This window comes from Mus musculus, chromosome 6 (genome assembly GCF_000001635.26).
Source record: "Mus musculus strain C57BL/6J chromosome 6, GRCm38.p6 C57BL/6J".
NCBI lineage: Eukaryota > Metazoa > Chordata > Mammalia > Rodentia > Muridae > Mus > Mus musculus.
The window spans coordinates 97035527-97062512 of record NC_000072.6 but is presented as its reverse complement, the minus strand read 5'-3'; the positions used below and the strand labels follow the sequence as shown (position 1 = coordinate 97062512).

The 26986-nt window shown below is 45.3% G+C and overlaps 1 protein-coding gene across 1 annotated transcript in view; it reads left to right on the top strand.

Moving 5' to 3' along the window:
* The first annotated feature begins 2101 nt into the window (after positions 1–2101).
* The window catches only part of Tafa4 (TAFA chemokine like family member 4), a 229206-nt gene continuing 204321 nt past the window's right edge, over positions 2102–26986 (top strand). The window contains exon 1 of the mRNA NM_177233.5: positions 2102–2382. The gene's annotated coding sequence lies outside the window, so the exon portion shown is untranslated. The remainder of the gene's footprint in view (positions 2383–26986) is intronic.

The following is a 26986-nucleotide window of genomic DNA, read 5'->3' as shown; positions in this document are numbered from 1 at the left end:
GTGCATAAATGCAAAGGCAACAACAACAACAACAAAAACCAAACAAAAGACCTGTTGGCATGACCTTCACTTGGTCTTACATAAAAAAAAATAGTCTGACCCATTTTAATAATACAGACATTGATTGATTTGACATAACTTCAAATGGTGCATAACAGCTGGCAGGATAGAAGGAGGGGCCTATGCAATGAGTGGCAGAGCTGGTTTTGTTGTTGTTGTTTTTACGAGAGGACAACTGAGCTAATGCTGGTGACAGTCTCTGTTTAGATGTTTGTTTGGTAGACCTTCTGTCCTTTAGATCTTGGCTGTCACCATGTCAGTGACTTTACCAGGGCAGACAATCTGAATTATGGACACCGCCATAATTCCTGTGCTCATTCTATAATCTTTTAATACATATTTTGCTCTGAATTTGCCTCTTTTGTACATTGGTTGAATTGCTTGGTGCCCAACCTTCCCTGTAACTATAGACAGAAGTCACGCCTGCTGGGTTGGTCACAGCATCCCAAAGCCTGGCACATAGCATTTGATGACATGGCATTTGATAAGCAGCTGGATGAAGAAATAATTGGAACTCCTTTAGCTCCCTCCTCCCATTACTTACCTTTCTGTGGTGCTGATTTGGCCGTATAGCTCAGTTCATAGGGGGCATTCTGCCTCTGTCAACTGCTGCATTCGGCATATCACATCATTGGACATTTACCAGGATGTCCTTTAACTGTACCATCATAGGAACAGGCACGCTCGCAAGGGTTGCTCATGGTTGAAAACCCTTAGGTTGGTGACAATTTAATAGCGTGACTGACTTTGCAAGGCCCCAATTTTGATAACAAAAGAGCCAGGGATTGTCACTGTTTTGCAATCAGGGAAATAATGTGGTGTGGCTTGTGTGTGTGGCAGGAGGCGTGGGAAACAAGGGCAGTGGCCTGGATGAGACCAAGCAGCAGGGAGAGAAAGTGGATATATGTGGATGCGTCTGCGGTAGATGGCTCATCATTTTAATTCAATGAAAAATAAAAGGACTGGGGGTGGGGTGGGGGGAGCTGTTAGCCAGTGGCAGAGGACAGCACGGTGACAGAGAATGGTGGTTTTCAAACTGCATGCATATAACAACCACATGGGGACTTTGAGTTTAAATGAAAATTCTGGTTCTAGGGTGGAGCCTGAAAGTCCAAAATTCTAGCCTGGTCTCAGAGAGAAGGCACGTGCTTGCTAACCGGGGTCAAATATAAGCGGTACTACTACTAATTAACTCCACAATTGTGAGCAAATTATTTAGCCTCTCTGAGCCTTAGTTTTCTCATCTATACAATGGCGGTCAGATGAGAGAAGATACTGTTTAAATGCCGCTGATTGTTGGTTACTTCTGTGAGGGAAGAGGGAAAAGCGATTGGATGGGGCTGGAAACAAGGTAGAGGTAAGGCATCAAAGAACTGGATTTTAGAGACAGGATTCAGGCTAACGGTAAACGCGCTATGTCGTCTAGATGACCTTGAACTTCTGATCCTCCTGCTAGGGTCACAGACTGCATCACTGCATCTAGTTTTATGTAGTGCTAGTGCTGGTCTCTGGCATGCTTAGGCAATGAGTCCCATTAAAACAGGTTTGTTTGTTTGTTTGTTTGTTTTTGTTTTAGAAAATCATTTAGCTATTAACCTGTGTGTCAAGTTTTCTCTTTTTCTCACGCAAAGACATTACGCATGCAGCCAGACTGCTTTTGCACACGTTAGAAGATGCCTGCTTGCAGTCTGTAGTGGGACCTCTGTGGAGGAAATGGTTTCAACTGGGAGCGGAACCCCAAATTCTCCTACCGTTTGCAGGGCTTAACTTGGCTCTCAGGTGTTCAGAAGAATCAACACCTTTCCTCCAGCACCTGCGGAGTAGTGGCCACAGCGAGGCGCTCGCTTAGGAGAGGCGCACACAGCAGTACGGTAGGGAGGTGAGGGAAGAGGGGTGGAGGGGGGGTGGGGCTCAGAGGACAGGCCCACGTGGACTGCGGGGTTTGACAAGGGCGCCAGCAATCGGGCAGTCTGGCCAATCAGCGCTGTCAGCGGCCAGCCGGGCTCCTCCTGGTCAGCTAGCTCTGGGCTGGTTTCTGCACTGCTAGCCTGGAGCCACCCTGGACGGGGCGCACTTGCTGGGCGCGCAGGGCTGTCTGCACCCTCTGGGATCTGGCTGGGACAATGTTTCTTCTTTAAGACACGGCGCTTCCCACGGTAGCTTTGGCTTCTCTTTGCAGCAGCACCGGAACTTTCCCCACTTTCGGCCGTACTAAGAGGGTGATGGGCGCAAGTCGCCAGCTGAGCATCCTTTGGTTTCAGTGCTGTGATCGGCGCTTCACTCTGGACTCCCGGATCTGACTCGGCTGCTCTTTCTAGTCTAGTAAGAATGGGCTCTGGGGTAGAGCTGGCGGGAGAAGGGGTTAGAGCAGCCTTGAACCTTATGCTTAAGCATGGTCTCCGCGAGAAGAGTGGCCTTTGGGGCTAATTTCAGTTTCACTAGTCTCGGTGTAGCTAGCCCTAGTCACTCCAGCATTTAGCAGGGAGCAGGGGGAAGTACTTGAATCAGCCGCGTGCATCCTAAAGTTAGAAGAGACACTGAGAAGGATACGACGTGCAGCTAGGGGTTATGAGTAGGGACGGCGGGCAGCAGCCACTTCCAATTTGGGAGTTCAGACTCTGGAGCCCTACTGGTGCTGAGGCAGCCACTTGATGAACTGGGGTGAGCAGTCTCAGGGCGAACACCCCAAGAGCTGGAGCTTCTGTCTGGCCACTGAGGTCTCATCCTTTTGCATCCGAGCAGGGGTCCTTACAAGTATCAGCAGGAGGAAGTAGGTGGGCTGGTTCCTGGACCTCCGACAGCTTGGGCTGACTGGGAGCGCAGGTGGTTAACAGGGAAGGGTCTTAGAGTTCTGGTGAGGCATCTCGGCTTTGTCCACCAAAGCTGCAAGCGCCTCAAAATTTATTTCCCTCTTGCTTCAGTTACATGGCCACTTGTCTCGCACCGCACCGCAGGGCGTCTTTAACCCAAGCTTGTCCTTGGAGAATTGGAAATAGAAAGCTTTATAGCCTGCACCTGGGAAGGCAGCCCAAGCCACAAGCTTCTTGCTAGTGTGTTAGTGTGTTTTTTCCCTTGAACGCTGAGTTATGAATCAGCCAGAAATATGCATATGTACAAGTTCACAGACTCTTGGAGTAGCAGCCATGTGCCAACCCCCACCGGGACTGAAGTATCCCTTTTGGTGAAGCGTACTGATCCCAGAACTCTTTTTGCTTTTAACTTTTTAATGCCCTTCCCTCCGAGAAGAGCAAAGTTAATAAGATGTGACAGGCAAAAATCCCTGCTTGGAGGCGGCCTCAGTGGGAGAGGGGGTATTTCCATTGAGTCCTTAGTCTGATATTTCCTGTAATCCTTGATACGGGGATAGCCCATCTGCTGACTCAGGCAACCAAACCTGTGCACATCAGTGACTAAGCTTCGTCAAAACATCTTTGCTACAAGCAAGCAAACAACAAACCAGCAACAAAACCCCAATATAATTTAGGAATGGCAGTCTGACAATGTAGTTAGTGTTGTTGACCGCTTGGCTATTTAGGAACAGACGTTTGATTTGCTTTGAAGAATTCTACAACCGATTCTTGGATGAGGCACATTTCTGCTAACTTGAGAGTCACAAGTCAGGGGTGCAAGCCCACGTCCTCTGGGTTGGAAATACAGGTCTTGTTAAGATTTCCAGGGTCTCTCCAACTGATGGTGACTAATGTCCTCTCCAAATGACCCAGAGATTTGGCATCACTCTTTGGTGCACAGAGCTTTCTAGGTGTGGATGCTTTCTGATCAATAGTTTGTTTCAATAGCTTGATCGATGGCTGTGTTTCAAGGTTTCCTCCCTTAAGTTCCTCTCCCATCCTGTTTTTCTAGACTTCGCTCTCTTCTCTCAGTGCTAACTACCTTTGACATGTCACAATGTGTTGGAAGACTTAAGTCATGATTTGATTGGCTTGTTTTCCCTGTTATCTGTAATAAAGTTCTTCAGAAAGGCAGTTTGCAGGTTGTGAATGGTTGTATTATTTCACCTCATTGCAAAATAGACCTGTGAATATCTCTTTGCTATTGAATATTCTTTATTGGAAGCAGCCTCTGATATTTCTAGGACTGGACTGTTCTAGGTCACTTGGATTTCAATATTCATTTTGTGATCTTTTTTGAGGCGTGTATTGTTTGATAACCTAGTTCCTGCTAGTAAAAAAGAACAGATCTTTGCTTTGTCCCCACACCCACCTCCTTTTCTGTGTCACAGAGCCTTTGTTAATAGCAGATTTGTCTGCCCCCTTCGTTTACTGTCACACTTATTACAATACTTTGTTATGTAAATGATATATCGATGCATATGATATTAAAACTGTATTCACTGGGGATTAACCAATGGGCATGATGTCATCAGCAGCCAATCCTCTGCCTGTTTTGAGCTTGCATTGACCAAAATCACCCTATCATACCGAGTATACTGGGTATGGAATCCTATATTGCCTGTGGTAAGGGGATGGAGTCTTTTTTGACACTTTCCAACTCTCCAATTAGTTGCCTGGTTGTAGAGTTTGGGGGAGTTTCTATGTTACGTGGCTTAGCCTAATGCTAAAATTTTCCAATCGGGGTTTTACAATCTCATTAGAACTTGCATAGGTGTACTCTCCCCTTTATGTTCCCTTTCCCTTTGGGGGTTTTCAGCCCCTCTGTGGCTCTGTTTCCTTAGGAAACATCATGGGAAATGGACTAGGTTTGTGTGTGCTCTGTCCACCATACTGCAGCCACCGGAGCAGTGGGCTGAATTGTTGGCGTACAGGTGTTTGCATCATCGGATGTTGGTGCCAGGTCATCCAGGATCACAAGATGTCTTCAAAGCCTCCCTCCACTTGATCATTCGGTGTTAAGTTATCCTCCCTGAAGATGGCCTGGGACTGAGAGTAAGAAACAGGTGAAGCTGTGTGCCATGGGCTTGGGGAGACACTCTCAGTCACCTTCCTCACTCCATAACTATTTGGTCTGAAAATGCTATTTCACAAAGCTAATGTCAGAGCCTTAGGTGGTTCAGGCTTGGAGAACTGTCCCATGGAATTGCATTTCTAATATATTGCCTGCTCAATTTTCACTCCGCAGTATAACCATTTCTCCCAAGAGACCACCAACTCTGTCTACCCATCTATTTGATATTTGTGTAAAAATAAAAATAACTTGCAGTTTTATGGTCAACATTTAAGTTCAGTCCACTTTCCTCTAGAAAGCCTGTCCAAGGGGTGTTTTTTTCCCCTTTTTATTCAAATAGGAACTTAATTATGCATTCTGGTTTAAGAAATACAAAGGCTCTATCTGGAAAGTAGCTCTGAGATCTGATCTCAGAGGGAGGAGTTATAACGCCTTGATCCCGGTGTGCTATGTATTCTGGGAGCATGGATTGGGATCCCAGAGTCTTGATTCTCAGCCCCGGTGTCTGCTCCAAGCAAGACTTACATGCAGTAGTTTCTATGCTGTGGTGAGACCCTTCTCTTGGCTTTCTCAGCAGAGGAGAGCCTTGTAGATTTCTTTCAGCAGCTTGCCTCAGCTGTTGGAACACTGCTTTGGTAAAAACCAGGTACTGGGATGTGACACCTATGCACCTGATTGGCATCCAGTATTGGGGGTACTTGATAATACCATGACAACCTGACAAATCCAAAGGAGGTGCTGTTACTCAACAGGCAATGGAGTCACAGACAAACTGTTTTCTTTTTTGAAATTGAGTACTGCTGGCACATATAAAGAAAGTGTTCTGCCTAGAAAAGAATGACGATTTTAAAATAATGAAGTAAAGAGAGAGTTGGATTTTTTTTTGTTGTTGTTTTTGCTAAACTAAAAAAAAAAAAAAAGCACAGAACACACTATGGCTAAGCTACAAAACCCTTGTGCACTTCTGCAGCACTTGAAATGATCTGAAGGTGGACAGATGACATGATAACTTGTTTGGTGAATGTACCTACAGCCAAGGCCGACAACTTGAGTCTGATTGTTCTGGGCCCACATGGTGGGAGGAGAGAGCAGACTCTTGAGAGCTGTCTTCTGACCATATACAAACACACACACGCACGCACACACAGCAAGCACACACACATGCACAAAAAAATTAAATGCAATAAAATTTAACTTAAAAATCTCAGAGAGGAATTCTCAGTGATTTTTAAAATTACATTTATGGCCATTTCATCAGCTTGGATTCTTCACCTTCTCATTTGTACTGTGTGTCCTTACGTGGTCTTTGAAATTTCAGTCTCATTTCTTCACATTTGTGTCCTCCTTTGCCTGAACACCTAAGTTTCTTTTGTATAGCATGGCTGCTTGCCTGTGACTCAGTGGGCTTCAAATCACAGACTTTTACATCAATCAATCAATCAATCAATCAATCAATTATTAATTAATTATAGAAAGGGTCTCATTGTGTAGTCCTGGCTAGCCTGGAATTCATTAGGCCTTAAACTCACAGACATCTCCCTGCCTCTGCCTTGTGAGTGCTGAGTTTAAGGGTATGAGAATGTCATTCATGCATACAATATATTTTTACCATATGCATCCCTCTCCCAACCACTTTCAGGGTCTACCTCCACCATATCTCCCTCTCAACTTCACGTCTTTGATTTTAACTTGCTGAGACCAATAAGTGCTGCCTGTATATATATAAGACCATCCACAGAAGCATGGACAGCCTACCAGGGCCACATTCCTGAAGAAATCGGATGCATCCTCCTCCCGCAGCCAGCAGCTATCAATAGCTCCTGAGCTGGGGTGGGGTTTCTCAGGGTTTATAACAGGGATCCCAGGACTCTTACTGCCTAGACAAGTTTTATTTTTGGCTACTCATTGCTTTAATTTAAATATTTTTTTATTTGTTTCATAAATGACAAAGGTGATACATGCTTGGAGTTGAACATTCAAATATTATGGATGAATACAGAAAGGAAGGTTAAACACCTACTTTGCCCTGCGACAGAGACATGCACCTTTTTCACTTTCTGATGAATTTCTTTCCATTTTACCTCTTCTGCTTTGATCCACTCGCAGCTGTTGAGACTCAATCACTTTGCTAAGAGGGGTTCTCATCACCTTCCCCACTTTCCCGATTTGTTTATTCAGCCTGTTGGAGGGACTCTAGTGATGCCATAGCTGACGAAGAGGGGGCATGTCATGCAATCTGCGGGCTCCCCCCTTGACCATAGGGCCTCCTAATGCATTCTGTAAGGCTCAGAGATGCTGCTCTGGATCCACCTGAGGAAGGATGGCCAATCAGCTGAGGGAGTGTTGTCATTCTTCTCCATGGCTGTTACTTGCATATGTACATACATGGATATTTCTAGATATAACCTGCTCAGTCGGTACAATGTTACTTGTATGGATGCATGTTTTCAGGGCTAACCATTTGGTACTGAATGACAAATCGGTGTGCTCTTCCCTAGGGAAGACTCCTTCTCCCTGTCTCAGCATTTCTTGGTTACCTGTAGTTCTTTGAGGAGGTTGGGACCTCCTGGTATTTCCTTGTCTGCTTTGGTGTGTCTGTTTCCCTTCTTCGGCTCAGGGCTAGGCAGTCATGTTGGTGATCCTTAGCTTTTGACATTGCTAGGAGACACACACTCACATTAACCTTCCCGATCCTCTGGACAGTATGATCTTTCTTCCTCATCTTCTGCAATAATCCCTGAGCCTTAGGTACTGAAGGCTTTGTTGATTTATGTATTGCGACTGGCCCCATACCTCTGCATTTTGATTGGTTGTGATTTTCTGTAGTAGTCTCTGTCTGTTATAAAGAGAAATTTCCTTGTTGAAGGGTGAGGCTTACGTTTACCCGTGGATACAAAGACAAATATTTAGGATGTAGTTAAAGATGATACTTTTTAAAGGAAAGTGGTGGTGTAGGTTCTCCTCCAAGATCCATGGCACCACTGATGCTGGGTGGTTGGGTAGATTTCTAGTGTCAGGCATTGATTTCCCTCCTGTTGAACAGGACTTAAGTCCAGTCAGAGAGCTTTTGGTTACCACCAAGGTGTGTACACCACTATGGCACCCTCAGGGTTATCATGCCATGTGGCTGTTGTTGTGGATCATAGGTGTCACAGCTGGGTAGGACTGTTGGTGGCTTCCCTCCTTTGGAAGCTGGCACGGTGCTTTTTGGTTCCAAGAAAGCTATCCCTGGGGAGGAGGCATTCAAGCTAGTTCTAGCTCAGGAGCCGCTAGGCCCTGTGTCTAAAGAACTTGGAGTCTCTATCAGAAGGGACGTACACGGCAGTGTTTTGGTATTGAACTACAAGGAGCAACTCAAATGTCTTTTGTTTTCATGAGCATTTTGGAAACAGGGTCTCACAGTATAGCCTAGACTGTCCTGGAAGTCACTCTGTCGGCCTGAGTGGCCTTGAAGTCAGCTCATGGCAATCTTTCTGCCTTTGTTTCCTGACTGTTGGAATTACAGTTATGGAGTATCATGTCTAGCTGAGTGTTGGCAAACTACATGTTAGGGGATGTATGGTAAATATTTGTCTACTGAGCTTATAAAACAAACAATAGCAGCAATAATTGCTAGTATTGAAGTTACCGTCTTGAATATGCTGTTTGTGGGGGGGGGGCATTGAAAAAACAGAAATGACATAAAATTGACCATTTTAATCCTTCTCAAGGCTTAAATTTCAATTGCATTAAATATATTCACTGTGCTGGAGTGTCACTCTCTCTTTCTATCCAAAACATTCTTTTCTTTGTATAAAACTGAAACACAACCGTTGAGCCCTGACTCCTTACCCTGTGCCGTGAGTGTTGTCATCGACCATTCTACTTTTGATGACCCTGGATTCTGCTCCACTTAGTACCTTTTGTAAGTAAGGCCATTCAATATTTGTCCTTCTGTGACTGGCTTATGTCACTTAGCACAATGTCTTTGAGGGTCATCCATGATGTAGCAGGCACCACAGTTTGTTCCCCATTGTCTCCCACATCCTCTTGGGTTGTCAGTGGACATTTAGGTTGGTCCCATCTTTTTCTTGTTCACTGTAAAGTATATTTATTTTATTTCTTTCTAGCATATATTTATATACTTTAGTTCTTTAGTAGGATAAAAATCACAGATATAAGATGGACAGCGTAGTAAATAAAACGTGCATGGATTGGTAAGTATAAATATCTTTTTATTTTTCTTCTTTTAAGTTGAAATTATTTTCATACAATATATTTTGATTGTGTCATTCCCCTACCTCAATTCATCTCAGATCCTCTCCCATTTCCCTACCCACTCAACTTCAAATCCACCCCCAAGGGGAAAAAAAACCAAATTGTGTGTTATCAATTGTGTTGTTACAAATGCAATAGCCACTGGCGTCCCTGGTTTCAGTTGTTGCTGTTGTGTATCCACAGTAGGGCTTCTGGACCTGATGGAATTCTGTGCTTAATTTTCTCTAGTGATTGCATGCTACTGTCATAGTGGCTGTACCTTTTTACCACACTAGCCATTTTGTCCCCAGAGTCATTTAACGCAGGCACCATCATTAGTATCCTCCATGCAAGAGGGAAGACAGGCACACAGGGATGAAGACACCCCAGTAGCCTGTGGCAGAGCAGAAGCAGAGCCTTTAAGAGGTCATTCATTCTTTCCCTGCACAAAAGGCTGAGCCAACTGGTGCATGGCCTAGGCCTGGATGGGGACAGGACAACTAATGAATGTGTTGTCTCCGGGCTGAGTGTTGACTGTCCTCGTCCCGACATACAAAAGCATTTCATGGTGATTTGGATCCTCCAGGCCAAATGCTTATTATGAAATTGTTATTTTATCCAGATAATAGGGGCCCACTGGATATTCTCTGTGCTTGTTTAGTCTGTTAATAGCTGCTTCCAGACCTCTGCCAATTAATAATCTTGTAGCCTATGACTTTGTAAATGCCACAATTTCTGCCTCCCAGAGGTGGTGTGGAGAGGTGGGTTGGGAGAGGAAATGACCCAGATGAACCCAAGGTGGAATTCTAGGAATGATTGTGGGTTTACTTTCCAGAGGCACTGGTAATACGGGCACGGGCATCTTTCCCACTGTAATCATGGCTTGATGGAGTTGTTGCCAAGGAAGGCACGTTCTGTCACTTGGTAGAATTAACAATTGATCAGTTTGGCAGTGCTGGAGTCCTTTGTAAGCACCCCATGTTTATTCATTATCGTGATTACACAGTGGAAGCATCTCGGCTTGATGAGAAGAGGAAAAGCAAGAGGCAAAGTTATTTAAATACACTTGAAATTAACGTTTGTACAAATAGGTATCTGACGATGTCCTAATTTGATTCTAAAGATTCAGAAATAAGCCTTTATCCGAGCAAGGATGGGGGGTCCCATGGAACCCTGCATCAGGTGTGTGAAGTTCATTTGTAAGCTTCTGTGTCATAGAGAGGAAGATGGCAAGGATTGGAACGCAGGGGTTCCACATATCCTGTTGGGGAGTCGTGAGCAGGGTGCACCCATTTGTTCTGTTGTCCACACTGAACCTCTGTGCTAAAGTCACAACTCTGAGAGCTCTGGAGAAGGCAGGTCATGAGTCAGGGTGTCCCCCTGTCTCCATGAACAAAGCCCACTAATCATTCCTTGAAGTATTAATCAGGAGAGGGGAGGACTCCTCAATCTGAAAGTCAAGGTCACCCTGAGAAGGGACTGGCAGCATTCCTAGAAAACTGTTTCTTCAAGACATTTTGATTCTGAATTTACTCTCTCCACATTTACAAAAGACCCAGGATCCCCAGTGTAAACTCAGATTCGGGTTTGATGTGCAAATATCTCTGAGCCATAGCATAAATAGACATGAACTCACACGCCGTTGTCTACATTCCCATATGAGTTTCCCGGTCTTCATTTACTTAGAAGGAGTGGGGATGAAATAGGTTTAGGCTAATGGCATTTTACAAAATTCGGAAGTCTGGAGTTTTCAAATCTATTTTGTATTAATATTATTGGTCTTCTGTTGTGCTTGCTTCCAGCTGCGGTATCATTGCCTCACTGTTTTATTGTTTTAAAGCCAGGGCCAGTCAGTCCATCTGTCTGTCTACAGTAAGTCTGTCTGTCTGTCTGTCCCACATTCTCTCCCTTCCTGCCACTCTGCATATTTGTGTGGATGTATGTGTCCATGTATGCATGTAGGCACCAGAGGTTGACAGTAGTATCTTTCTCAACTGCTGCCCACCCCAGTTTTTGAGGTGATGTCTCCTTCTGTACCTGGAGATTGTAGATTTACTTAGTCTGGCTGGCCAGCAAGTTCCAGTATGTCTCCTGCTTCTGCCATTCCAATACTGGGATTGCTGCTGGGATTGCCTGGCTTCTACTTAGGTTCTGAGATTAGACTCATATTGTATAGCTAGCATTTTACTGACTGAGCCATCTCCCCAGCTCAGGAGCCAGGGTCTCTTAAATGTAACCCCAAAATGGCTTTGACCTTCCTATGTAACTCAGTCTGCTCTCTAATTCATGACACTTCCGTCTCATATTTTGGAGCTCTTGGATTACAGGCAAGTACCAATATCTTAGATGCCAGTAAATAAGGTTCGTCTGGAGGGCTTGCTGAAACAGGTCTTCACCCACAGAGCTTGGTATCTAGCACACTTACGGTGGAGCCTGTAAGTGTGCATATCTCACAGACTTCCATGGGGGTTGCTAGCCTTGCACCATACTCTGAGCAACACCTGGCAGGACAGTGCATTTTTCAGAGGTGAAAGAGATGTTCATAAAACGTGGCCATTTTGATTAGCATGGGAATTAGTCAAGATTTTTCCACACCACGTGGCCATTTTGATTAGCATGGGAGTTAGTCAATTTTGTAATCCACTGATAAGCTTGTCTAAATAATATGGCTCTGAAGATTGATTCAAATTACCAAGCCCAAAGCATAAATTAATGTGAGTCGAATCAGTGTCCTACGTGAGAAACTGATTTTGATAATGCCCTTCAGTTTGCACAAGATGCACTTGCTGTAGTTGAAGGCTTTGAAACAGCTGTACAGTTGTTTGAATGACTATGGATGCGGTTTGGCTGTACAGGGTACCCAGCCTTCTGCCACTTTGCTGATGTCTTTATTGGCACAGAAAACAATCCTACTAAATTTTTGGTTCTGAGTCTGCTAGACTCCCATACACTTTTGAACTTTGATTTAAATTATACTCCTACCAGCAGGTGGCATATGGGGGATTTTTGCTTTGTTCTGTGTTGTTAAGACTCTGGCAGATGTTAAGAGCTGATGTGGATTTAAGATTTCATCCGTTCTGAGAATAACTGAATTGCTGGGCAGGACTAGAAGATGGAGTAGTCAATAGAGTTATGGGACTTGAGGGGCTGTAAAATGTATCTGCATGGTTTTGTTGCTTTCTCCTGTCACTTGAAGGAGTCAATTACCTCCTGTGTCTGCTGAAGTGAGAAGCTTTGAGTGGGGTTTTACTTTGGCTCACATTGTTTAAAAAACTTGTAAGTTTGCAAATGTGAGCCTCCCCTGAATAAGAAAAGAAATGGAAAATGCTTGCATATCCATATCCATATCCATATCCATATCCATATCCATATCCATATCTATATCTATATCTATATCTATATCTATATCTATATCTATATCTATATCTCCTGGACTGGGTCTCATACAGCTCAAGGTAGTTTTGAATTTGCTATGTACTTGAGGATGACCTTGAACTCCTGTCTTCCTTCCTGGACCTTCCAAGTGCTGGGATTATCTGCATGTGCCAACACATGCAGCTATACTTACTCATTAAATAAAATGGGGATTGGTGAATTCTTTCTTTCCTCTCTCTCTTTTTTAGAGGGAGTCTGAGTTACAGAAACATGTGTGTGTTGGCAAAAAGGTTAGAACTTGCAACTGTCAAACTCCTTGGCCAGGGTAGGCATCTAATCTCCTTATTCCACACAGCTGGTTCTGATTCTTTGTTCCATAGCTGGTGTATGGAACCCTGGTCCTCTCTCATACTTGTATTCTGTGTGACTAGGCCAGCGCTAACATTTCCTTAGGACCCATCAGTCATGGTTGTCCCCCTTGGCAAGTTAGGTTTCCCTTTGGCCATCTCTGTCCCACTGTCACTTGTGTGTGCTTCCCCCTGTCTGTCTGCCCTTTGGGACTATGTCACCTTCTCGGACTCAGACCTGGTCAGTCAGCAGATGAAGCTCCTGGCTCCAAGTTCAGTGGCAGAGAGGACAGAACTGAACATAGCTTACATGGAGGCTAGAAATAGAAGCTTCAAAACACCTTCCTTTCCTTTCCTTTCCTTTCCTTTCCTTTCCTTTCCTTTCCTTTCCTTTCCTTTCCTTTCCTTCCCTTCCCTTCCCTTCCCTTCCCTTCCCTTCCTTTTTCTTCTTTCTTTCTTTCTTTCTTTCTTTCTTTCTTTCTTTCTTTCTTTCTTTCTTTCTTCCTTCCTTCCTTCCTTCCTTCCTTCCTTCCTTTTTTCCTTTCTTTCTCTCTCCCTCCCTCCCTCTCTCTCTCTCTCCCTCCCTCCCTCCCTCCCTCTTTCTCTCTCTCCCTCCCTCCCTCCCTCTTTCTCTCTCTTCCTCCCTCCCTCCCTCTCTCTCTCTTCCTCTCTCTCTCTCTCTCTCTCTCTCTCTCTCTCTCTCTCTCTCTCTCCAGCCCTTCCTTCCTCTCTTTCTTTCTCCTCCTTTTTCTTCCTCCCCCTTCTCCTTCTTTTAGAAAAACACCATTCCTTAAAAGCAGATAGGCACTGTAAGGAACCATGGTTGGGTGCAGCTGGTTCACACAGCCACAGCTGTTCAAGTGACATCATGGTAGCAGTGAAGCCACCTGCCACAAGGCTGGACAACAGTGACTCTGTGGGAGTCCCACCGGTCACAGGAAAGTGGAAGTAAAAGGTGCCTGAGAGACAATGAAACCATTGCCTTTCACTCTCTCCACCCGCACCCCCTGGGGAGTTTAACTTCTCTCCTTTTGAATGGGGAGATGTGATTTCAAGTGACACTGAGCTTTGGGAGGAAGGATGGACAGGCATGGGTGGCCTCTCTGACCACGTGAAGCGGATTTGTCAGTGTCAATAAATCATAAGAATTAGGAAACACACTCATCATTATAGTTTAACGTTGAAGTGTACCAAATGCTCCTGCTCAGTATTTAAATTAACCGTGCTCCCTAAATATAACCCTGTAGGTGAGCTTTTTCATTTAAATGGCATCACAGCAGATATTTGGCTTCACAAGCATTTCATTTGCTGTTTTTGAGATCTGTTTACACCGAGATATACTTGGAGCTGCCTCAGTACTTTTAACAGCCACTTAGTATTCTACTGTGCAGGTACATTTTATTCACCCGCTCTTTTTCCAGTACACACTGAGACTTTCCTCCATGTTTTCAATCTGAGGGAGGAGGACGCCAGGAGACCATTTGTGAGCAAGTTCGTGCACAGCATTAGCTGGGATGTGGCACTTATGCAAGGAAGGCCTCTCACGCTTTCAGGTCCCTTTCTACTCATGTTGGGAGTTTTCTGGGGGCAGAAGTGGAATTACCTCCTGATAGGATATGCTTTAGAGTGGATGGACCTGGGAAATAAGAGGATGCGCAAAGCCTTTCCATTGTATCTTCTCGCAGAATTAAGTTATGTAAACCCCAGGAGAGGTCAGGCTCTGGGCATCAAAGGTTAAATCTGTCCACTACAATCTTATACAGTCTCTCTCTCTCTCTCTGTGTATGTGTGTGTGTGTGTGTGTGTGTGTGAACACATGTGTGTTTGATTGTATATGGAGCTGATAGGTCAGTGCTAGGAAGCTTCTACTATTGTTCTTTTCCTTATCTGTCCACATAGAGTCTCTCACAGAGCCTGAAGCTCACTGATGAGCCAGAATGACTGTCCAGTGTGCTATAGGGATACGCCTGTCTCTGCCCTGCAGGGTTGCAGGTGTTCCTGACCACACCTGGAGTTTTTAGGTGGATGCCAAGGAAACCAAACTCATGCTTGCTCTGTAGGCACTTAAGCAACTGAGTCATCTCTAGCTCCCAATCTTACATATTCTTGAATGTTCCAATAGAACTTGACGAGACTATACTAAAACCCCTACTGCTGGGCAGAGACTGGTGGGCCCCAGAAATCACTGTCCAGCTGGCCTAGAGTGCTGAGTTCCAGACCAGTGAGGGAGCTTGTCTAACAACAAAAACAAAGAAGGGAGGAAGGAAGGAAGAAGAAAGGAAATGAAGGCAAGAAGGCAGAAAGGAAGGAAGGATACAATATGCCTGAGGAAGGGCACTTGAGGTTGTCTTCTTCAGTCCACATGCACACATATGCCTGCCAGCACAAATGCATGTACATAGTCACGCATAAACATGCACAAACCCCAAATCCTCAATGCTTGCTATTAAGCCATATTCCCTCATGGGCTCTGTAAATGTGTCTATTATGAGTTAGAACTAGGTAAAAAAAAAAAAAAAAAAAAAAAAAAGAAAAGAAAAGAAAGAAAAGGAGGAGACCTGATGTCTCCTAAAGTACAGAGAAGATTTTTTACTGTAGATATAAGGGAGAAAGCAGGCAGAGGGGAAGAGTCCAGGTGAACATGGCCAGAAGGCAGACTAAATCAGATCATGAATGGAGAGAGGGGGAAGGGAGAGCAAGAAAGAAGCCACTGACCATTAGGCTGCCTGGTCAAGAGACTGTGTAGTCAAAATGGCTGAGTTATACAGGAATAAGACTGGGGGAAGGAAAGCGGAGCCCAGACCCTTGGAGTAGGGGGCGGGATGAGAAGGGCTGGGAGGAGCCACAGGTGCTGAGGGATCCTGGGAAAGCTGGCCAGAATTCTTTTTGGTATGTTAATAGGCCCCTCAGGTAGCCATTTGTTCTGGGTTTCCGAGACCCAACTAGGGCCTACATCTTAACCTTCCTTTCAGTTTAACTAACTTAGCTTTCATCGGCTGTGTATGTGGGGGCTACCTATCAGATAGTGCAGGTAGAAGGGGGATGCACTGTCCTATAAGGCACAGCCATTGTAGTCTACTGGTATCAATGTTTTTTAGAATTATTTCTAAATATGATGGAGAGATGGGAAGTACCATCTGGTTTGCTGAGCAGGAGGTCTAAGGACTTTTAAGCTGTGGATGGGGAGATAAACCCAGGAATGCAAACGAAATGGTGTCATTAGGGTTCCTCAGGTGCTGCCCCTCCTGGTCGGAGATGTTGGTCTGCTCTGCTTTGCCAGGGGGCCTTGTCAATTGCTATACTGTCCTAAGGGGCAGTTCTTCGTGAAAGTGAATTGATAGCTATGTAAATACTGCCATTAACCTTAAGCAACTCAGACAGCTCTTTGGGTTCGGTGTACTTGCCCTTGGGGAAAAAGAATGCTTGGTAGATAACAAGTAGTAGCCCCTTCCTTCCCCCTCCCCCTTAACTGGCTCAAGCAGCTTGAAGAGTAGCATAGGCTGGCCTTGAACTCCCTATGTAGTCTAGAATGGCTTTGAACTACTGATCTTCCCGCTCTACCTTCCCAGTGCTGGGATCGCAGGCACTCACCATCATACCCGCCTCGGCACAATTTAGGTCTGAAAGTAACATACATTGATTTGTAATGTGAAAGGTGTGACTAAAGGAAGTCTGCAAGAAACTGGATTTTAAATCGAGTTTTATAATCCCGGAGTGCGGCATATCCTTTGCAATTATGCATCCGGGGCTGAGGAGACTGCCTAGTGAGTCATTGGATCCCTGGCACCCATGTGGCAGAGTGTGCCTGAAGCCCCAGTGCTGGGCTGAAGTCATACATCAGTGCTAAGGAGTCCTTAACTTCCTGAGAAGGGTGTTGAAGGGCTGGGATGTAGACGCCTTGATTTTACTCGGGCAGCCTCAGCAGCTGTGAGTTCACTGGTGCAGTGCGATAGCCCTATTGCATCCAGAGCACACTGATCCATAGCAGTCTTCCCAACCTCTGGCTCTTACAAACTTTCTGCTACATCTTCAGAGATGTTTCTTGAGGTACGTGCATCCCTCCTGCCCTGCTATGCCGTTTAAACCTAAACTTCACGTGGTACCCAAAGAAAGGTTGAGGCCACTAGATGCCTTTATTTTATTCGAATGCTTCCAGTGTGTGGCTATGCTGACTAAATAAATATCCTGCCTCCGTTTTTCACCATGACTATTTATTTAATTGCTATACTGGGTGGGTGGCCAACCTTAGTCTTTTGAGGCTGCCAGAGCCATGCCGTAAATCTCTGGTAATGGGACTTAATTTTTGTAAGAAGCCATTTGTGCAGATGCCTGTATTTCTTAGATCATTGTTTACTGTCACTGGGCTGAAGGGATTCAGCAGGATGATTGATTGATCAGTGGGGAAAGCCCCTTACCTATGCAGACAACACAGGGTTCTCTTTGAGGATTATGTACACCTGACTGGAGTTCTGTAAAACCCAGAGGTCTGGGAAGGGTTTGAAATTGGAGGGGAGGCTCGACACAAGAGTGAGGCTGGAGCCATTTCTGGGGAGGCAAGAAGTGAAGAAAAGTGGGTCTGGGGATGTAGGTCAGCGTAGATCACTCGCCCAGCATGCACAAGGACTGGGTTTGATCCCTGGCACTGAAAAAAAAAAAAGTCTTAAAATAAAAATAAAACGGAAGAAAGGAGAACCGTCAAGGGTATTAACCACCATCAGAGATTTCTCCAAATTGCCAATCTGGAACTTAGTTACAACTCATTCTCAAATAAATTGAAGCCTTCTCCGTTTGATGTGTTTTGACAGGAAATGTATATTTACTGCCTGAAATGACTCCAATTGCCCAGCTGTGAGCCACAGTATTTCATAAATGATTAACATTAAGTGGAGGAATCCTCGCCCCGTTTCTTCGCCAGCATTCCACGGGAAGGAACTCAAGGTGTTTACTCTATTTCCTAAAGTACACATTTGCCCTTGGAGATTTTGATCTTGTCTGTCAAAAACAGTTATTGCTATTGCAGAGAGAAATTGTCATACTCGGAAGCGATGAGCGGGTAAATTCAGCATATTTCTGTTGATTCAATATTTATTAAAAGAGAATAGAAATGCTCTTACATGTATTTTTTTCTTTCCTCATATGTTCCTCAAGTGCTTGTTTTGTACAAGGTAGAAGGCTGAATATGATTCTTAGTTCTAGTGTGGATTTTGTATCCTGTAAGTTTCCTTCTGCCAAGGGAGGGAGAATTGACCCTTATGGAGTTAGGATGAAGAGTGTTTCATACGGAGAAAAGAACTCCACCAATTGTGTGGAAACAACACTGATCTTCCATCATACCTGGAGACTTAAACATGATTTTCTTAAATTGCTTTATAGATTTGTTTATTTTTATTTTACGTGTAGGAGCGATTTTTTTTTCCTGCACGTTTCTGTACCACATGCATGCAATACCAGAGGAAGCCAGAAGAGAGCACGCGGTCTCGTTGCCATTGAACCAGAGCTTGTCCCACATCCTCAGAGTCTAGATGTACACTTTAGGCATTATATACTTGATATAATGTCCGATGTCGAGCAGGGGTGAATCATAGCGACTCTTAAGAACAGCTTCTCAGAGGAGGGATAAAGAGCATGGGATGGCTCTGTGGAGTAACAACATTGGCAAGGGCAAAAATTTACATCAGCTTGGGGCTTGGCGAATCTTTTCAGGAAAGAGCTGTGGTAAGTATTTCCAGCTTTACAGCCACGTTCATCCCTTGGCTTAGAAAGGAAAAGAGCTAAGATGATATGCAAGTTAACCTGGCCATATTTTAATAACATTTCATAAATGACAGTTTATGAAAATTGAATTTATTTCTATATGACAATAAATATTCTTTTGCTATCCTGAATCCTTTGAGTACTTTGCGTACTTCATTATGTTTTAATGGTGAACTATACCTTCAGCTCCTCCCCAACTGTCTTAAAATGGAAAAACAATTCTTCCTTTGCAGATTGCTTACAAGCAGGCAAAGAGCTGAGCTTGGCCTCTGAGTGTAGTCTGTCCTATTCTAGGCTAGAGTGAAGGTCTGTTTGTCTCCTTGTACCAGTGACTGTGACTGGGCTGGGCTGGTTCAAAGTCTACTGTTCTCACACCTCACTCACATCCCCTGCCTCTGTGTGTGTATGTCTTCATGTGTGATAACATGTCTGTGCGCACACAAATATGCATGTGTGTTCATGTGTGAACATGCATGTGTTCATGTGTGAGCATATATTAATGTGTGCATTCATGTGTGACCATGTGTGTGTGTTCATGTGTGATCATGTGTGTTCATGTGTGATCATGTGTGAACATGTGTATGTAGATGGAGGTCAGAGGACAGCTTTGACTGTTCTTCCTTAGGAGCTGTCTACCCTGTTTTTGATACAAGGCCTCTCACAGCTCTGAAGCTCACCATGCTGGGCTGACTGGCCAGCAAAACTATCTGTGCCTCTCCAACACTGGGATTGCAATTATTAGCTACCACTCATAGCTTACATGGGCCCTCGTGGTTCCAGGGATTGGACTCAGGTATCTGTGCTACTAGGGCAAGTACTTTACCCACAGATCCACGTGCCCAGTTTCTGTAATTAAAGACCCAAACCAAAACCAACACATAAAAATCCAAACAGGAGGTTTAGGATCAAGTCTGTTGTTGCCTGGGGCAGGTGCTCATGGTGTCTGTGTGGGATTCTACAGAATGAAGAGCACCCTTGTGTTAAGTGTGGGAGCGCTGTTATGTTCCTTCTAGGTCTGGCTGCTGTACATAAAGAAGGTTTCTATGAACCCTCTTATACATGTTTTGGTAGATGTTAGCATGCATTTCTGCTGCATGGCTTTGCTTTTCAGAATAATTGTGAGTCAAGTCTACAACTTGCTGGAAGTAATAAGTGATAAAAAAAGAGGACCATAGTAACCACTTCTATAGGGTTTATTGTGTGCCAAGTATTGTTCCAGATCTTTCCACCTCTTCTCCTGTTCCATTGGGATGGGTGGGATTTACTGTGCACACAGTGGGGGATGTGAGGTGAAGTAGCTTGCTAAGAACATCTTTGAAACTTTGATCAGATTAGTGACAAGCAATTTCTCCAAGTGATTACCATGCCACAGGATGGAGTGCTGGGGAGAGGATACAGGAGGAGCAATCAGGAGAGGAAACTCCTCTCCAGCGGCTCTCACCCTTTCAGCTGGGCTTGGAACCCAGGCAGCATGGCTTCAAAGGCTCTGCTTTAACCACGGCACTAAATGGAGCTGCCTTTTGCAGACACCTCCAGCCTATTTTGTCCAGCAAGCTTGTCTCTGCCTCTCCAACGCTGAGGTTGCGATTATGAGCCATCACCCCCTGCTTCCCAGCCTGGCAATATTGCCTTCCCTGTCCCTGGATCTGATTTCTAGTGGCCAGCTTTGTTTGGCTGCCCTGCCCAGCCACCAGGTGTAAAAGGGGGCAGAAGTAGGTGGCCTCCTGAAAACTGGCTGTGGAGAGGCCAGCCTGGATTTGCATGCTGGCTTCAGTCCCTGCAACCCTTGGCAGACAAGGGAGCTCTTTTGTCAACCCTCATCCACAGGCAGGTGGGAATAAGGCGAGGAAGAGCATCCTATAGTGCAAGGTTGGGTGCAGAAACCTTTTATTGTATGCAGGCGGTCATTTTGGCTGTTGCTGTAGTCAGAAGGGTTAGTGCTATTAAGTGAAGGATATCTCAAAGTCTTCCTTTGTTCATCCCTTGGGAGTGACGGATCCTAAGTACCCGCCCCTTGAGAATTCGGCTCTTATAGTGTACACTTGCTTGGGAAGTGCTTTGGAGGAAAGAGTTCTCACTCCTAGTGTCTCCAGTCACCATCTTCCCAGTTTTCTAGAACCCGGGGAAACACCGTGCATCCCTCACTAGGATCCACAGATGGTTTAACAGCCACCTACATGCTTACTTCCTTCTTTCTTATTCTCCATAGGTTTTCTGAAACCCTGAAGAGGTTCTCAGGGTGTTCTGATGTTCAGGCTATCCCAGAAAGGAAAGCTGAATTTGACCTCTTGGGATTTAAAAGACCAGCTGTGGATCCTGGAGCACTTGAATAGGAGCCAGCTGCACCTTGGGCCTGGCTATCTGCAGCTGAACCCGTTATTAATTCTCTTTGAATGCCGAGGCCCTCGCAGACCTGGGAGTGTTGATTAACAGCGTGCTCATAGCACGCTCATCTGGTCCAACCAAGGGTTTGAGTAGGGCTCTGCAACGTGCTGGGGTGGAGGGAGATCAGAGCATTTTATGATGGGGGTGGGGACATAGGTTTTGCTCATCCTATTTTACATTCATGCTCCTCATTGTTTTGCATTTAATTAGTGGGCAGTAGTTAAGTCCAGCAGCTAACACTTTGCTTGTGTCCTTGAGCTATGTCGGGTTTTTAATCATGCCTTTCCCTCTTCTCGCCCCTACCCTTTGACTTTTGATGTACCACTATTCTGCAAGCAAATAAAAAGCCCCCGATTCAATGGAACTGGTCAAAGTAAAAGGATATTTTGGTTTGGATTTTTTCCCTGTTGTTTTATGATAAAAGGGACCAACACGGGTTTAGAAAAGCAAAATTGGCTCTTCTACCCCTTAGGAGTGAGCTTCTTTTTAATGTTCTAGAAATTGGGAAACAGATGGGGAAAGGATGGGCCGGGTTCCTCCCGGTGTGTGCTGATGATTTCAGGTGAAAAATGGGATAAAGGGTGCGGGGAAACATTCTGTGAGCCTGGATCCAAAGAATGAATGAGAAGGATCAGTGATCCTCTCAAACGTGGCGGATGAGACATTGATCCGAGAGTGTTGACGGGAGGGGAGCGAGGCCCCCAGAGGAGCAGTGCAGAGAATTGAAATGATTTCACAGCGCTTGGGCTGATGATCTGGGCACCAGAGCCGACTGCACGGGGAAAAATGTATTACTACTAATAAGGGCTTTGAGCCCAGGCAGCTGCAACCTGCAGACATGAACGGCCCACCTGTGCGCTTGTCCTGGCTTGCTCCGTTCACATCATCTTCCTGCTCTGTCCTTTTGGAGCTGAGGTCCTACCCTGTCATGCCATGTGAGATCTCATGCAAACTTGGAGCCATGTCTCCCTCCTCTTTATTGGTGCTCTGGTTAATTTTAAAAGCCAGGTAGTGGGTGGTGGGGTTCCGTATATAGGAAACTTCTAAATATTTATTGAGCAAATGATTGATGTGTGGATATCACAATGCAGATCGATGCTCTGTGGTGGGGAGGGGACCCCATTTTGAGGGTGTAGCCAGTAGTTTCAGCCTAGGAGGGGTGTATATTGTGTATGGCCCACTGGCAAACCAAACCCCTCCCGCTCTTTTACATTTCTATTTCTTCCTTGGTGACACAGTTGATCAAGCCCAGGTCTGAGAGGTGTGAGGGAGCCAGCCCAGGGACCTTGCTGACCTCCGTGCAGGACACCAGTTGCCTTTGTTAGATCTTTTTCCCTTTTCCCTCTCAATCAAAAGAGACAGGGAGTGTGCATGTCTCAGATAAGAGCGTTTGATTCTAAATGGCTATCACCGCTTTTTATTTGGTGTTTCTGTCTTAGACGAAGATGATTGTGATATGTGGAAATGCTGCCAAGAAACTCCAATGCAGTCCTCTATAGGAAGAAGATGGATTATGGAGGATTAATCGTTACAGTTCATTTTATTGATCGCCTGGGCATAATTGCTTTCTTCTAAAGCCTCAGTGGTATCTGCTTGCGGCTCAGAATGTGAGCAGCGCCCTTAGCATTTGGGGGGGGGGGAGAGTCACTGAAGTGTGAATTCAGAAGAGAAAGGTAGCCTTCGACTCTCTTTGGAGAAATTAGAAATGAATTAATTTTTCAGACCAACTTTTACCATCCTCCATTTTCACATAGGAAGTAACGGTTGTGTTTCTTAAACAGTTAAGTACCGGAGCACCGCATCAGAACTTTGAGTGATGTTTGGAAACATCATTATGGTGGTGCCATGGACTATGGCTGTATATGGGATTTGTTTGGATGAAATCAGTGTGTTGAATTAAGTGCTGAATTAAGAAAAATGAGGGGTGGGTGATGGTCCAGCTGGTCGCAGTGTTTGCTGGGCAAGTCTAAATACTCGAGTGGGAGTCCCCAGCACACTGGGGATGGCTTTACCAATGCCTGGAGTCCCAACACTGTGCATGTGAGCGAACACACACAGACACACACAGATGTGTTGGGGGGGCGCTTGAGAGGGAGAGAGAGAGAGAGGCGTAATTCAGTACTGACAATCCAGTAAAACATTTCCTAATGCACCCTACAGAAGACTTCTCAGTGCTAAAGTTTGAACGTCACTGATCTGGTCCCCAAGTAGAAGCACAAGGAATGTCTGCTCCACAAATGTCAGGAAGTGAGTGGCTGCTTCTCAGCATGAAAGTTCTATGGTGTAGGCGGTTGTCTGAGGGTTCTTCGAATTTATCCAGCTTAACCTTCAGCTTTCTTAGCCAGGTTCTATCAGGATTAAATGCTGTTGCGGAGTCAAAGCCAAGCTCTGGTTCTACCCACAACAGAGCTTGTAAGTTACCTGTGTCTGGAACTGAGCTGTGCCCTTAGCTCAATTCCCTTTTATGGAGAAGGAATGAGAGTACGAGGAACTTGCTGGGGTTACCTTCACAGGCAGGTATTTAGGGTTATCTCCCGGGACCTGCACATCCTAGCACTCATGCCCAGGCGACCTGGACAGCCTAGTGCTCAAGCCCTTGTATGGCCCTTTCCTTTTGCATTTGAGTGAAGCCTACCTGCTTCTGCAGGGACTTGTAGGACTGGGGACTCTCAGCCTGGGCTTCACCAGCTGACCAGCTTCTTAGGGTCTCTGTGGTTGACTGCAGGAGTGAGTGACATGCTGGAGAATTAATGAAGGGACAGCTGTGATCCCTAGGTACTGACATCAGCCTCTTCAGCAGGACCAACTAAAAGACCTCAGTCCTGTGGTCTTTTTTCACAAGGATGAAATGCCACCAAATAGCCTTGGGCGCTGAATAGTCAGTCACTCTGCTGTGCCTCCAGCCCTGGCAGGTGGCTGGGTTGCAGTTTCAGAAATGTTCTTGGAACAACTTCTCTCTCTTTTCACCTCCCCCACCCCTCCTTTCCCCTCATATTTTTTTTTAAACTTATGTTTTAAAGACGGTGCTTCCTGTAGCCAAGGCTGGCTTTGAACTCACTACATAGCCAAGGGTGATCTTGAGTAACTGATCCATTTGCTTTCACCTCCTGAGTGCTAGGATTGCAGACAAGCACCACTGTTCTTTGTTTATGATGTTCTGGGAATCAAACTCAGGACTTCATGCATGGTAGGTGAACAGTCTCCCAACTGGGCTATATTTCCAGGGTCTAGTTCCAGCGAGTCTTGAACTCATGATCTTCCCACCTCATTCTCTTCAGCATCTTCTGACTGATGTGTACTCTCACATCTCTGGCTGTGCTTCTGAACGATAACTCTGAGAACTTTGCCCGGGCTTGGTGTGGTACTTACTGGCTGGTGACTGGCAGAATTTTGAGTTTTTGTTTCTTTTCAATTGCTCTTCAGAACTTTTCACAGTTTCACTGAAGCTTTGGCTGCTCACTACAGAGTTTCTGCCCTGAAGAAGTCCGGGGTTTAATTCACCAGGGCCAGGAGCCCTGGACTTATTTAGAGAGGGCAGACTCTCTGACTACTGAGGCATATAGTTTGAACCTCAATTCCCTCTCACCGGTGTTTCCCGTGCCCTCTGTGGAAGATGGTCCGTTCTTCTTGATGAACACAAATGAACAATGTGCACTGAGCAGTCTGACTGGCTGTCACCTCGTAGCTTCCAACCTTGTTCTCCAGCCTCGAGACCCACGTGTTTCTGTTGTTCTCCTAGTTTGGAGCATAACGAAAATAGCCCCCTTTGTCGAACCTCCCATTTTCTGCTGGGCTCAGCTCATCCTGACCCTTTTTCCCTTCTTGACATGCATATCAGGAGGCAGGCGATTTTTCATTTGAAGGCTGAGGCTTTGTCCCAAACAGATGACTTAGAGGGAGCCAGCCGCAAAGAAAGCTATTATGTTGGGAGTAGCACTGGGCACCTATCTTTGCCTCCACCTTAATTGCTCTGGCCATGTTGGGATTCAGAGGAAGGTCAGTTTCTTCAAGCTTTCTTTCATTCCTATTCCTGTCCTCCACTAGGCTGGAATCCCTTTGGTGAAACTCATTCATACTGGGTGTGATGAAGTCTGGAAACTGGATTTTAGTGGGCAGTTGAGTTCTGTTCAAGATCCATGGTCTTCTCTACAGCCAGGTTCCTGGCACCTCCTAAGCTCCATCCATCACCAAGGAGAGTTCGCTCTGGGTACCACTGATTTAACAGATCTCCACAGCTTGGGGTCCATAAAGGGATGCTGGCATTAGACTCCCACAGGTTTAAATCCCAGCTATCCCTATGGGATCCCTATGGGATCTCTCATGTCTGACTGTGCCTTAAGGAATGCTCTATCTCAGATGGCGGCTGCAAGATCCACTTAAGTTAATGCATGTAACATGTTTTTCCCATGATTTTGGTAGATAATGTTAAGAGCTCTTTGATACCTGTTTTTATTTGCATACCAAGTTTTCCAAGACTAAATGGCTCCAAATGATTGAAACTAGAGAGCACTTGGCTGGTGAGATTCTCAGGTGCAACGTTCAGGGAAGGACTTGTGACATCAGCACATGTTTTTCTTGTCCATGAATCAGTGTGCATGACATAGGTATAAGAGAGAGAGACCTGGGGATGCTATTCTGAGGAAGGACAGTAGCTGCTTTGAGGAGCTTGGTGACTGTATTGGCTTCCATATCTGATGTACTGAGTGTCTAAAACCTTATGTGACTTCACACACATATATTACACTTCTTGTTCCTTCTTCATCTCAGGTCGATACATTACCTACTTATGCTTTGACCCTTTACAAACACCCAGCTATAAGGGCAGCTTGGTTTAGGTCCCTTCATCACAGAAGAAGATGGAGAAGAGGGATTGGGGTGAGCTAGAGAGGCATCCAGCCTGCTGGCTCATACCAGCCTCTTTCTGACCTACTTCTCTGGCACCATAGAAGCTTCCCTTTGGTTGCTCCTCTGCTCGGTTCTCTGGTGTCTGTAGCCATGGTTTGATGTACCACAGAGAAGTCTGGATAGAGCGAGTACCTTCTGCTGCTCGCCTCCCACCCCCGTGACACCACCAATTTATTTGCAGAGAAATCTAGTTTGGGGTTTTTGCTTTGGATGAGGCCTACTGAAATTCTGGGCTCAGGAATATGTGGATAACACACACACACATACACACACACACACACACACACATTTTGTTTGATTAGAAGCATCTTTGTCTCATGTCCTTGTCTGTTGACTGGTACAGAACATATTAGAGTCTAAATAGGAATTGCACAGAGGTGTGGGATCCCCTGGTGTAAGCTCCTGGGTGTCACAGTGAGTTCTATTTCCTCTCCTCATAGAAGTCTGCCTTGATGTGTGATCTTTGCACGGGGAACCTCAGGGTTTGTCTTTTCTGCCTCATCATGCCTTTTCCATGGTACTCCAGGCTGTCTCATCCTATAGATTCCAACTCCAGGGACATCCTCTGACTTTACCTGCCCAGTCACCCTCTCTGCCTGTCCCCTGCCCCCATCTTTATCCTGTGTCATTTTTAATCTCCTGTTTTAACAGTTGATACCTGAAATGCTAACATTTTTTATTTGTAGGGTCTACAGACACAGAGGAATAACTACCCAGGCTTATTCACTGCAGTGTGCTGGTGTCCAGCATACATTAGGGTTAAGAATTAGGTAGTGAGTGGATGAAACCAAACATTCAGTGCTGAGGAAGGTCCTCTAGAAGGGGAAAGCTTAGGTTCCACATTCGTGGGTAGGAGAGACTTCTTTTTACCTCACAGCACATCTCTATAGTGCTAACTGATTTTTGACAAGCTACAAGGGAGAGCAGCGGGTCTCATTCTAGCCCTAGAAGTCAGCAAGCACCTTCCCACCTCCTCACGGGGCCTCCTCACATACAGAGGC